This window comes from Phoxinus phoxinus (assembly GCF_949152265.1).
Source record: "Phoxinus phoxinus genome assembly, chromosome: 25".
Lineage (NCBI taxonomy): Eukaryota > Metazoa > Chordata > Actinopteri > Cypriniformes > Leuciscidae > Phoxinus > Phoxinus phoxinus.
Window position 1 is genome coordinate 17186904 of NC_136900.1, and position 14508 is coordinate 17201411.

Sequence of the window (14508 nt, forward strand, 5' to 3'; positions counted from 1 at the left end):
GAAAGTGCTCTATACACTCTATAAAGCCCGGCCTAAAACAATGCTAACAGAAGTTGCCCAAAATTTCTTTGGACTTGACGCTCCGTGTTGCATCTACACAAGAAGCGAGTGCCCTAGTTTCTTCAGGTAATCCTAGTCCTGTGATTTGGCAATGCCGAATGATTCTGCTGTTAAGCATATTAAAGCCTCTTTTATCGCGGATGTGTCACTGAATCTCAGACAGCCACCTGGGTAAAGGGTGTGACAATGGCACAATGCCCCAGCATGTTGTGATTGTATTTGCATGGATTTCTGATATTAACTTTTATACTGGCAAAATACAAAGTTCTTTGGTTCACAGAACTCAAAAATAGTAACATCTGATAACTTGCACAATAAGTTGGCAGTCCACAAATGGAACAAATGAAGCAGCATATGCAAAATAATCTTCATTTTTTTAAATAAAAATTCTTGCACACATTACATTAGACATTTAAGTATACATTACATATAGACTTTAATTTTGCGCATTGTGAAAGGAGCACATTAGGTAAGATGTGGGCTAAGGAGGAAGCAAGTTTTAAAGAAAGAAAACTTGTTGGTGCTGTACCACTGTTTCCAGGGGGGCCAGAAAACTCCAGCCTAAACCTGAGCCAACTATGAGATCATGCCACCACACAGACCGTTCATTAGCATTTGAAGCCACATCTTTGTGCTTCTGAAAAAGGGCTGGATGTTTTTCAACACTGACGAGACTCAACAACATTTTACCACAACGTCCTGGTGCCACAAAGACTTCTTATCATTATAAACATAATATTGCCAATAGGCAGAAACACAAGAACAATTGAGCATTAGACCTAAGAAAATATTAGTCCTCGATAAGTGCATCTTTTATAATTGGCCTTATTGAGTAAAGCACATATACCCAGCACATTAGCAGTTCAAATAAAGGAAAATGATACAGCAAGTGATGGAAAAATACACATGCTCAGATGTTAATAACAGGTTTAAACTGCAATATAGAGGCTTGCTTATGAAACAGTATAAATACTAAACATCTTCTGAGAGAACATGGGTTTGTTCTATGAGTCAGCATCTCCTCTGAAATGTCAGTGTTTCCTTGGACCTTTAACCAGATGATATATAGACAGCGACTTGAAAATTAGCAACTGACAGGTTGAGGTTTCAACCTTTTTTTATTATACAGTACGTCTAATAATAACATTTGATAATATAGATCTTGAGTATTCATTTTGCCATTATTAAAATCTAAGTATATAAATAAGGTAATATTAATGGAAATCATGTGCAACGTTTCATGCATAATTCATTTAACATTAGAGTAAGGTATTCAAATGACTATTAACAACAAGGCTTTTAGAAGTTACATGAACAGAACCAGATATGTTGTATTTAGGCCTATTATAAATCTTTTTGTTCTAAACATTATTCAGCCGTTTGAAGAGATCCTATTACAAATCTTCCTAGCTTTAGTGACTGCAAATCATGTCAAATTTTGTCCATTGAACCTCAGCCATGACTGCCCATCTACCTAAAAGTTGATAATGATTAAAATGATAGTGGTGATGATCCAAAAAATAATCCAAAATGATTTAATCTTTTATCTATTTTATACAAACCTCTTTGGAAATATTTGAGTGTTGAGCACTACAGTATTATTTGTATCATGAGCACTAAAGTCTATATTTGGACATTGTCCATTGTGGCAACATACGCTGCTACTTTTATTTATCTCGTATCGTATCGCTCAGGGTCTATAATCTTGGGACTTGGGAACAGTTATTACTACTGACTACACAAAACAGTAGAAAATTTAAATCTTGACCATAAAACTGCAAAATTGCTCAGAAAAACAAGGAAGGAACTAATAAGAAACATAAAGAACTTATGTAAGTTATAACCTTAACATCGCGGACAACATGTTATGTTGTTATTAAATATGTTATGGACTAATTGAGCAAGTCCATAGTAAAAGTAACTTGGAATAGAGATGTATTTATTAATATTGTTGCTCTTTTGTCTCGTTGCTAGGGAGGTTGATTTTCTATGTTGTAATTAACTCTTTTTTAAAGGTTTAAAATAAGCTACAAAATAATTTCTTGTCAGTGTACAGTATTTCTTTATTTGGTCAGCAGCAATCTAATAAACCAAATAGTACAGTCAGACAGTCATTATCAAAAGATCCAAATTAATCCCTGGGTTTTAATTTTATGTTAATGACCGACTCCCTGTACGGTATCCCTTTATATATTGGCTGTCAATGTCTAATTTCCATGCATTAAATAAATCCAAGATTTATTACTGAGCTCAAGCTTATATTTAACTCACAGCTTACACAGATTCTATCGCTCCACATTCCCAATATCCTGCCGCAGTTACATTTCACACAAATAACTGTGCCAAAGAAACACCATTTAAACACAGAACATCTCCTAAGGCAATCTGTACGATTAGCAAATAATAAGGTAAAAGATCTTAAACCAGAACACGCAAATATAATTGGCCGATTTAGACCACAGTGATTCAGCAGCAGTGGAGGAATTCTCACAGCATAGGAAAGAGAGGGTGATCCTCCCACGCTAAATTTGCAAGCTCGCAGGGATAATGGCCATTTGCGCACTCACCCACATACCCACCAACACAAGCGCCTTCAAAAGAATGAATAAAAGACCACCAAAAGGTGACTTTGGAACAAATGGGACAGCCTTACGTCATACCACCTCGCCATGACAGCGAGCAGTTTACAGCAACGGTTTGTTGCATCACATCTCGTTTTCAGCACATTTAACTCAGCCACAGCACGTCTACGCTTGTGTGCACGGCTGGTCAACCGCACTTTCATCAAGACTGTTCAAATTCCCTCTATATTGAATGCAGCTTTAATATAAACTTAATGAGAAGGCGCCATGAGCTGTTACATAAAGATCTGCCGATATGCATTTAAATCCGGCTAATGAGCTGACTTCTAAATACTGAGAGTAAACAAGTAAATTAGAATTTAACGGTTTATTTTGATGCCAGCAAAGCAAAGGTTACGGTTAAATGTTTGAGGGAAAACATATGGACAAAATTGCATGCCTGTCTAAGAGATTGTCTTTTAATTAAAAGTGCTACAATCCACAGACGGGCACCTCTCGCCACTTAGGTCGTGTCCCTTTCCGCTGAATAATCAACCACTGAGAGTTTGTTTGTCTGACCGTTCCTAAATCCTGAAAGATTATCCAGTCCAAAGTTGAATTGCTAATATTTTCTAGGTTGGACCATTTGTGTTGTCCGTGGAAACTGTAATCAGTAGGTCTAAAATTGCTGTTCCTTTTTCCCCCCGTCATTTTCCAATGTCAAACGGAACAAAGCATGAGTCACTTTGGTAAAGCCCTACAAGTTCACCCTTGTCTTCAAAGTCTTCAATGGCCCATTTTTACTCTGTGGCAGATGGATGTGCCCTTCAGTGTCCTAACTCCAATGATATCATGAAAGCTTAATGATGGATCTTCCTAAGCCTAATAACCCAACACACTGCCACAAAACATATCAATGAATTAAGATGATATATTATGGAACTTATATAGGAACTTCCATCTCATATTATAAAGACACTCAAAGAAAAGCAGGTCCGCTCTGCACCTCTACGGTACTTTGCTTTAAGCTACAAACAGTAGCAATGGAACAATGACTCAGCAGCCAATGCTGTAAGACACACTGATGTCAGTGGGTGTTTCTCTATGCAAGAATCCCACCCAGACAGCTGTGCCAGAAAAGAGAACCAAGGAACCACTGAATTATTTCAGAAGTGTGAGATGACAAACAAATGTATTTAAAATAGTCCAGTGTTTCCTCAAAATCTAATAAGGAACTCTTCATGGTACCAATTTGATTACTTTAGGTTCATTCAGGTCTAATTTAATTCCCTGATGTTGTTTGTACTTGTATGATGTAGATAAGTTCATGAAGTGTAGAACAGTTGAATATTTTATTACAGTAGATTCCAATGTCAGCTGTGCCAAATGAGGCAAGGAGTCATTTTGTGAGTTTAATAAGCCTCCACAATGATATTCAAACACAGAACGAGTCATCAATTTAGTCATTATTTTTCATGAATGGTCCTTAAGTGGCTAGATGTGCAAACGTACTGCAAACAGAACAAGAGAGAAAGAGGGAAAGAGAGAACGAGTCACAGACAGCAATGCTGAGTCACAGAGCGGCAAACAAATCAGTGGCTGTGTCTCAAAACCTACTGACAAGCTAGAAAATATTTATGGTCATCATAGTCAAATGGAACATTGTCTAAGTAGGCAGCTTGGTGGTAGTATTGATAATTGTTCATGAATGTATCAAGATTTAATGGGATATCAATTATGTATTCCAGTAAATTAAAAGGATGACTCTGTATTGACTATTATGAAAACCTGCTGAGCCGCTTACCTAGACAGCAATTTTTGGGCATTATAAGGTGTTCGGAATGCTGTCTAAGAAGGCAACTTACTAGATTTTGAGATAGAGCCAATATGTTGCATTATTTTAAATTGATTCCAATTGTATAACGAATGAGTCTTTTGAGTCGGTTCTTTTTATTGAATCAAAAACATAAAGCACATCCAGTGTAGTTCAATTACCGAACTGATGACATTTGAGCCAGTTTGTTTTAGTGAATCAAAACATACTGTGTGAATAGTGTAGTCCAATTCTAGAACAAATGACTCGAATCGATTCTTTTTAGTGAATCAAAACATACAGCGGTTCTTACGAGCCGACTCTTTAATATATTCATATGACTCATAATGAACCCATACCTGTCAACACTCCCGTTTTCACCGGGACTCTCCCGTATTTCACACCCATCTCCCGCCCCCCTCCCGTTTTGTCCTTTCTCCCGTGAAACTCCCGTAATTTGTGTTCCCAAACGTTGTTATATGAATAATCACATCAATATATTATTCCAAGGTTGCCCAGTTGCCAGATCTTGTATGAAACCCATCCTACTCGCGCAATCAACACATCATACACATTTCAACCCATTTGTGAGCTCAACCTGGCAACCTACAACTCAGTTGCGCTGTTGACGTGCGCAGATCGACGCGGGAAGTTGAATAAAGCGATCACTGGTAGAAATGGGAGGAGAAGACTCCGTGGTAAATATTTCACGTAATTAACGCAGCATACGTTTTTTCTGTCATCCTTTGGCTGGCGTTACATTATATGATGCGCTTGTATTCTTGCAAATGCTTTTAAACCATTCACGCAAAGACAAATTGAGCGCCGGTATCGAGTTCTCTTTCGGCTTGAAGTTGACCGAACTAACACGCAATTCTGCAAAAATGTCCGTTTTGTCGAGTAGCCTATCCTCATAAGAGCAGACTGGGCACTCTTAAATTAGTTAAATAGTTTTAAATGAACAAAGAAGAGTTGTGAGAGAATGATGCGCGTGTGAGATCCGCGTGCGTCTCTCTCTGTCAGCAGCGGCTGCTCTTAAAGACACAGTAGCCAAAAAATCTTTCTGTCAGTAAAGTTAATCAAAGAACACAGAAAACAGAGAAAAACACTCACTGCTCTTGACAAAAGAACATTTGTATTTTTAATAATGATTCATCTATGTATAATTTAACATTTATGCAGTGCAAACTGTTTGATAACTTTATAAAATTTCTGTATATTTCCTACCTTTTAGACAAATATTTAAAATATACTGTCTTTGTTGTTTCTACATTAATTTGGAGATTAAATGTGAAATTATGACATTATAAAATATATAAAAAACAAGTTTTTTTTATCGTGAGTAATCACATAATTTTTTTTTGTTTTTAACCAAGCAACCCCCCCCCCCCCCCCTCCTTCAGATCTCCCGTATTTCAGTACCCAAATGTTGACAGGTATGAATGAACCGCAAGTTTTATATTTATAACTAGGAATTGTGTCATCATAAACTAATAACGGTGTTGTGTTATGTTATACAATAGGGCTAATGAGACTTAAAAACATGTAATTTACTGCATGTTTTATTGCAATCTGTGGTAGCTATTTTTGGAATGAACTGAATGAACTCGTTTTTTATGAATTATCCTAGGCCTATAGGCTAGTTAGGAAAAATATTTGCATTTAATGCCCCCAAAATATATTTGAAAACTAAGTAAAAAAGATTATGTAAACAAATATTTCGCAGAATGACTGTTTAGTGGAAATCTGAAACGATCTCATCATTTGACATAGACTGCACCAATGAAATTATATTTATTTTGTCCACACATTTTTTTCCACAAAAGTAGGCTACTAAAAGAATCGTTAATAAACTGAAATCGTTTATATAATTTCCTCAACTTTAACATTATTTCAGATTACGCCTCAAAACTTTTGAGCATAATATATTATTCACAGACAAAGACGTTTAGCATCTTAACACGTAGACGTGCGTCATACTGCAAATAATCATTTGAGGTGATCATTTTGCACAAGTACAAAATAATACAAATCAAAACAACTTTAAATAGCAACTGTCAAATACACATGATTTCACAACCTGTTAAACAGCCAAATAAAACAGATCTTCAAAAGCAACAAAGTTAGTCTGTCCGCGTGAGCTCTCCACCAACCAACCTCCGTCCATCACCTTAAACTAATCCAGTTAGTTGGATAAAGCACAGGAAGGTGTTCATCGTACACTCTGTCCCCAGACATATGTCGCAATTACAGGTAGATTTAAACGACTGTCTGGGTGCTTAATTACCTATTTTTTAAGCCGACAGGGAACGCGTCAAAAACGCATCATTATGCGCATGTCGCGCGCGCCATAAGCCCCGATTACCCGACCAAAGTCATAAATAATGTCAAGAAGAATACAAATATGCGGTCAAATAAGGATACGCACCCTCCAAGACGTCACAGTCTCATAAAGCAAAGTGTCACAGACTGTTTGTTGCAGCTCGCATCGCAAGACTCTTTGTCCCGGCCACTGCGACACTGCGTAAAAGTCACGCCAGTCACCGCATCGCATGCTAGAACGCTGTCTCGGTAGTCTGCATGACAGAAAGTGATACATACCGTATGCAGATGCGGGCCACTTTAACAGTGCGTCGTGTGTCTCGCGACTGATGGGTGTTCTGGAGCGCAGTCACTGCTGTGTGTGTGGGAGGGGCCGGGGAGTGTGTGAGGCTGGATTTGGGTTCTCGAGGAGAGCAGGATGGTTGCAGCAACTCTGGCTGCAGCCACCCGCCGATTAAACTATAGATGCAGCAGCTACTGTCTGAAGAAGAGGGGCAGGCGGGGAGGGGGAGGAGGGGGTTAGTGATACTTTCAATGCACCAAGTAACCCTTTCATGTCTTGTCTGGTCTTGTCTATTATATTACATCATATTATATTTAGTATCTTTTGTTTGGTTCCTTTTCATGCATTTGTGGGTTCAGTCTCACTGATTTTCTTTTGTTTTATTGGTGGTTTGTTCTGGCTGCTGCATTGCACCGGCCTCACGCAAGCTCTTTATAAAGTCTGAAATTGCAATATGGCTGCATCACACACCCAGTCATGTGATGTACATATGGTGGCATCCATGAGGCGATGGCCTGCTCCATGTAGAATAAGGGTCCATTTACACAGGACATGTTTTTGCTTTCCATTGCACTGCTTTTCCTTTGTTTTTCTATGTAAACAACATGCGCTAGACAGATGTGTTTGACCGTTGCTCTTGCATCTAGTGTCTTTTGCAGCGTTTCACATGACACGGTGTTCTAAAAAATGCCGCAGTCAACTTATAAGAAGTTGAACTTGCATTTTTTTTGTTCCATTGCCCTGTGTGTCACAATTCTAACCCCCAAAACACCCCAGACGCAGCAACAAAGTGTCGGTCCAGATCCGGGCCACATCTGGTATGTGGATTCCACGCATACCAGATGTGGGCCGGATCTGGGCCGACAAATGTTGCTGTCTAGGACGCTTTGTGTGAACAGCCCCTAAAACCACTTTTCCATTGTTTTTCTTCTATGTAAATGTGCACTATGTTGCGCGCACGTCATTTTCAGTGCATGAGACAGAATTAAAAAAAACGTGGTGATCAACAAAACTGAATTTTGGTGCAGTGTTTTTTTCTGTGCCCCTTTAATGTGGAACAATCCACATTATTTTGATCTGTTTTTAAGGTGTAATTCACAGTCAAATCAGCACAGATAATCAGAAAAGGCTCCATTTATGAAGGGTCACTGTCTTAATCTATTCTTCATTCATATGGGTAGTGATTGTGAAATTAATTATTTCCTCTCTCTCTCTTTCCCTCAGTGTATTTTATTATTGTAATTAATGAATGAATCATGTTGTTTTCCACCTTAGAATGCACTGGGAAACTTACTGTCATAACCAGTGCATCAATCTAATGATTTATTAAAAACATCATAAAGACAAAGTATGCTAAAAATCAGTGCCAGGTCATTTTTATGCTATGGTTTTGTGCTTTGACTCGAACAGAATCTGCAGTGTTATCAGTATCCAAATCATAAATTATTGAGCAGCCTCAATTATGCATGTCTGGCCTTCCTCTACTCTTTAGGATGTCAGCACAAACTGTATGAATGAACGCCTCGAAAACACTATTATATTACGTCTTTTTGAAGAAGAAAAAACATTGTCAGTAAGTTTAATATAGTATACATTATACTGTATACAATAGAGTCAGTACGGGTTTTTTATATTTTTCTCGTATGGTCACCAAGGCTGCATTTATTTGATCAAAATACAGTAAAAACTGTAATATTGTGAAACATTATTACAATATACAATAAATGTTTTCTGTTATTATTCTTTATAGTGGAATATAATTTATTCCTGTGATGCAAAGCGGAATTTTCAGCATCATTAATCCAGTCTTCAGTGTCACATAATCCTTCAGAATTATAATATGATTTTTGTGTGTGTGTGTGTAACATAACATTATATATGCTCTTAATGTCACTTTTAATCAATATGTTCTACTTCTGTTTTGGTTTCAGTGTCTTTCTGTTTTCTTTTCTGATTTGCCTGAGTTCGTTCTGCTAGTTTGTTCCCATGGTTCCTCATTAGTTCCTCATCTGTTCTTAGTTCTGTTGATTACTCTGTCTGGTGGTTGTTTATACTATTAACTCCTTGTGATTCTCAAGCGTATTTCCATTTGGATTTATTATTAAAGGCCGTTTGTTTGTACCCTTCGTCATTGTGCACTCATTGCAAACACCCTATACGTGACACCTTGCTGAATCAAAGTATTAATATCTTAAAACTCAAAGTAATGTAATGTAGTAGCCTATGATATATAATCTGAAAGAATTTTCCACCTTCTAAACAAGCGATTATTTCCAAAGTCAAGGTTAGTAACAGAGCAGGAATTCCGAGAAAGTCCGCCCGCTTCTGAGTGTTTTTTTCTTTCTTCCAATGTACCAGTACCTGCTCACTGTTCATCTATAATGTATGACATCCCTCTCTAAGGCCAACTCACTGTAAACACTTTCACAAGAAATCCCCTCTAAAACATGATCGTGGTGACATTCATAATATAAAATATAAAAAAAGACTGCATAGTCAGAATGTTTCAAAACGAAAACTCAAATCGAAATCTGTCTAATCAGTTTGAGTGTTTGTTTTGTAGTGCCAGTGCGGAGGCACGGACGTCACGTCTCACTGGCCTTTTGTTTCAGTCATAAACAAAAGCCCACTGAAGATTGCTCGAACAACTGAGGGGGATTGTGTTTGTCCGGTGATTAAAAATATTGTACAGACCAGAACTGGATAAATAGATTTTTAGAGATATAATATTTGGTGAGTTCATTTACCTCAATGTATGTGTGTGATTGTGTGTGTGTGTGTGTGTGTGTGTGTGTGTGTGTGTGTGTGTGTGTGTGTGTGTGTGTGTGTGTGTGTGTGTGTGTGAGAGCAGCAGTCCTTTCCTGAGCCGTTTAGACTTTACATAAGCCTACTTCAAAAGTGCTTTAAAAATGTTCAGAGGTATGAAGTTTTGGCTCAGGGCCTTAATTATCAGTCTGTCTGAAAGTCATGTGATCGTTCACTTCCCCCTCAGCATCAGTGAGATTCATAATTATGGCTTAGTGTATTATAAATAGTCCTGCTTGAGCTCTACTGTACCAATTTCCTTTGTGTGTATCCTGGGAGGAAAAGGAAAGAGTCAAATGGGGACCATGAACTTGTGAGGTCCTTGTTGCACTCACAGTGACACTATTACAGAAAATGACTCCTTTTAAACCGTGAAAGTAAAGATTTTGTCAATGCATGCAAACTTTACATCAGCAACATAAGCATAAGAATTGCTTTGAGGGTTTCCGACTCACAGGAGACATACAAACTAGCCAAGAAATCCCTGATAATAGAATTAGACACCATGTCGGCCTGGGTCAGATTCTGGGTATAGCAGAAGAGATAGACAAGGTTGAGGGGTCCAGGTTGGGCTGGTTACTTCACTACGATGCCTTTCTGATGAATGGGAGCTTTCTCCAGGTATTCTAGACGTTGTGAGCGAGTCTGAGGGGAACTCGTGAATAATACGGGCCAGAAATATCAGAACATTCTTCTCCAGACCATTACTTTCCAGCCTGCAGACAATCAGTCTTCTTAACCATAGACTCATAGAGCATAACGGTGGTTGAAACGTCTCATTTGGCCTCTATAATAGGATATTCGAGGGGAGGAAGCCTGTCAGCAGTTAATGCGGGATATGGTCACAGTTTAATAGAAACCAATTATGGCAAAATCTGGCGTTTAAAAAAATCACAGTAAAAACAATTACTTTAATTTTACTGTAGGCCGTTATGTCATTTCTCAGAATACATTAGATATCATAAATCCATTGGCATTATAGAAATAGGGGAACAAGAGTCGTTGCTTATATAGAACTTCTCTCCTGACAAAGTGCACTCATTAGCTCCTCACATCGGCGCTCACCTTGGCTCATGCCAACATGCAGGTCACCATGGAAACATAGTAGAAGAAGAGAGGAGGAGGTTGAGTGACTCAGTGAAAATGAAAACACTGATCATGCCGTTTCGTCGCCCTGAACCGCCCCATCAGCCGCAGTTTTAGAAGCTAAACCTCAAGACACCGTGGCTCTGGCTGATCGAGGTCATTTCTGCTGTGAGGTGGAAGGGACTGAACTGAACTTATACCTGCTGATGTGCTCGCTTTCATATAATCTGGGAGATTGTTGATGCCTCATTTCCTTGGTTCTGTCAGACATTGAAGGGATCAGTCCTGTTACGCAGCAACTTTTAAACCCTAGAACCTTTAAAAATGAACCTTTAAAATATGAATATGCTTGTGTTGTAAGGAAAGTATTAAAAAACACAATTTAATAATATGCTCTGGTCAAGCTCAGACACATAAAACCAAAGGTGTGTGTGTGTGTGTGTGTGTGTGTGTGTGTGTGTGTGTGTGTGTGTGTGTGTGTGTGTGTGTGTGTGGGTGTGGGTGTGGGTGTGTGTGTGTGTGTGTGTGTGTGATCTGTTCTCCATTACTTATAATATCCATTAGATGGCAGCAGCTCATCATTTTATATTTATGAACTGGATGGGAAAGGACTGAGAATAAAAATAAAAAAAAGTATATCCTTAATTCAACTTCAAGTGCTTATATGGCCAAACATTTTTAGCAAAATATCAATCAGTCCTAGACAAAGCAAATAATTTAGCCAATACTTTATTTTCCATTTTGTTACCAATCAGAATAGAAACAAATCTATGTGTACCCTAGGCTAGGACAGCCACTGAATTTCCATTAGCTTGAATGTAATTGATCTATGCTAAGGTGCATGCTGAATATGATAGGGTACAATCAATACTGTGGTCTCATTTGAACCATCAACCCAGGAGCCTTATGTCTGACAGGCCTTGAGCCACAGAAAAGCACAATCTGAGACATCAACCTTTAGTGGCTGTTAACCTTGTACACCCCACAGACCAGTCATCACAATCTAATCTAAGCACACATCGTGCCCTTCAGCAGGGTCAGAGGGCGTCTCTCACCTCCCAAGCACCATTTGATCATTTTTTGGCGTTGCAGTTTATTAGTGGTGCTCTTTTGTTCTAACCCTAGTAAGCAATAAACTTTGGCGCATAATTCACATACTGTGCTACAGACATGTATCTTTCTCAGATAGTGTAGCTTATTAAGCAGAAGTGTGCTATTACTATTTTAGACTGTACAATTTTTATTTATTTTTTAAATCAGCACAACTTAGTAAACACATTGCAAAACTATCATAGAAAATGGGGGAAACAAGTGACTGTCTTTGTGTTTGAATCATAGAATCATTATTCAAGCGATTTGTTCAAAGATTCATTCAGGAACAAAACAAGTCTGTGGCTGCGTCCGAAATCGCATACTCTCTTGAGTAGGTACCTATTTAGAATGAGTTCTTACTTCACGACCGCTAAAAAAGTATGTTCTATATAGTATGAGTGTGTGTAGTATGAATGTAAACTGGACGTACTACATTCGTTGTGTTGTCATTATCATGTGACCTACGAGCATCACTTACTGTACGCTTCACTGCCATTCATAAATCCTCTCCCGTGGCCTCATGGGATAGTAAAGTGTCCATCGTATGCACACTTCAGAAGTGAAGTACCGGTAGTAGGTCATCCCGGTACTTTTCACCTACTCTTTTATGAGTACCATGAATTCCGACATACTTCTTTTGTCGCATACTGTTTTTCGCCTAATACTGTATATAGTGTATGCGGTTTCGAATGCATACACTGTCTTTGTGGGTGAGTCAGAATTTTAGAAATTTCAAGCGATTCGTTCAAACACTGATTCATTCAGGAACAAAACAAGTCTGTATGAGCAAGTCATTGAATCATACACTCAACTTGTTTTTGAATGATTCATTCAAAACCTCATTCAGGAATGAAACAGCGATGTTGTGTGTTGCTATAGCAGAAGTGCAACAGTTTTGTTGTGGACATCTAGAGCTTTTGTTCTCCACAGACCTTATTTCAGACATTTACAGTGTTTTAACACCTATAGATTGTTTGTTTTGTTCCGAAACAGGGACTTAATTTGTTACAATGTTGCATTTTCTTCTTGGTTTGGTTCGCTTTCACAAGGCAACCTTTAAAGCGTACCAAAATGTGTTCCCGCAAGTTACATGCGAGTAACTGTCCTCTAATTGGTCAGCGTTGGAGACACACGCAAACACTATATGAATCTTGCCGTCATTCCCACTATTAAATTATATACTACATTCGTATTAATACTTCAGCAAATTCAAACGCGCTCTCTCTCTGGATTTCCTAGCGCTGTCTAAAGGTTAACAGTGTCAAAGACACACGCAAACACTATACAAATGTTATAATGCAGCTAGAGCAGGAATCAAGGCTTCATCGGGACAGCATTATTGCACAGAGAAGAGCAATTGACCGTTCGTAAAGACCTGCCCCCCTTAGTTACTGTCGCTATGTCCGACAAACTACACCGCTCTCACGTCACACCATGTTCTCACGCAGTGAAAAATACATCGCGGAGCAGAGAGGACACTGACAACACGCTGACAGACAGCACAGACCAGGTTACTTTTCGGTTACTTTTGATACTAAACATATTTAGACACAAAGTCTCACCTTTCAAATTTGGTCATTTTTTTTAAAGAAATTTAAACAATAAATACCGTTTTGTGGCTCTTTAATGTGTCGTGACAGATCGCTGTAGAGCCTCAGTTAAAGCTGCTCGTGAACCGATCATCTCTTCCTTTTAGAGATGGATTTATAGCATCAAATAAACATGAATGAACATAATAATTAATAATAATAATTCTTTACATTTATATAGCGCTTTTCTGGACACTCAAAGCGCTTTACATAGAAGGGGGAATCTCCTCAACCACCACCAATGTGCAGCATCCACCTAGATGATGCGACTGCAGCCATATTGCGCCAGAACGCCCTCCACACACCAGCTTACTGGTGAAGAGGAGACAGTGATGAAGCCAATTAGTATATATAGAAGGATGATTAGGAGGCCATGATGGACAGAGGCCACTGGGCAAATTTGGCCAGGATGCCGGGTTTCACCCCTACTCTTTCGAAAGACATCCTGGGATTTTTTTTAATGACCACAGAGAGTCAGGACCTCGGTTTAACGTCTCATCCGAAGGACGGCGCTCTTTGTCAGTATAGTGTCCCCGTCACTACACTGGGGCGTTAGGACCCACACAGACCACAGGGTGAGCGCCCCTGCTGGCCTCACTAACACCTCTTCCAACAGCAACCTGGTTTTCCCAGGAGGTCTCCCATCCAAGTACTAACCAGGCTCAGCCCCGCTTAGCTTCAGTGGGCAACCAGTCTTGGGCTACAGGGTGATATGGCTGCTGAACATAAGGAGGAATGTTGTTGTAACCGCGGAAAGGCGTCAGTACACTCCGTTTCTCAAGTTCAAATCCTCCTATGTTAATCTACTAACTCTCCTGACTGCTTTGTCGGACAAAATGGCGGATGGCGAAGTATGATTGGTCAGATCACCTGTCAATCAAGCTCCCTGCGAAGGGT

General features: G+C 39.0%; 1 protein-coding gene across 1 annotated transcript in view; it reads right to left on the minus strand.

Moving 5' to 3' along the window:
• map1ab (microtubule-associated protein 1Ab) overlaps positions 1-14508 on the minus strand; it is a 35925-nt gene that overhangs the window by 17483 nt on the left and 3934 nt on the right. The gene's annotated exons all lie outside the window — the stretch shown is intronic.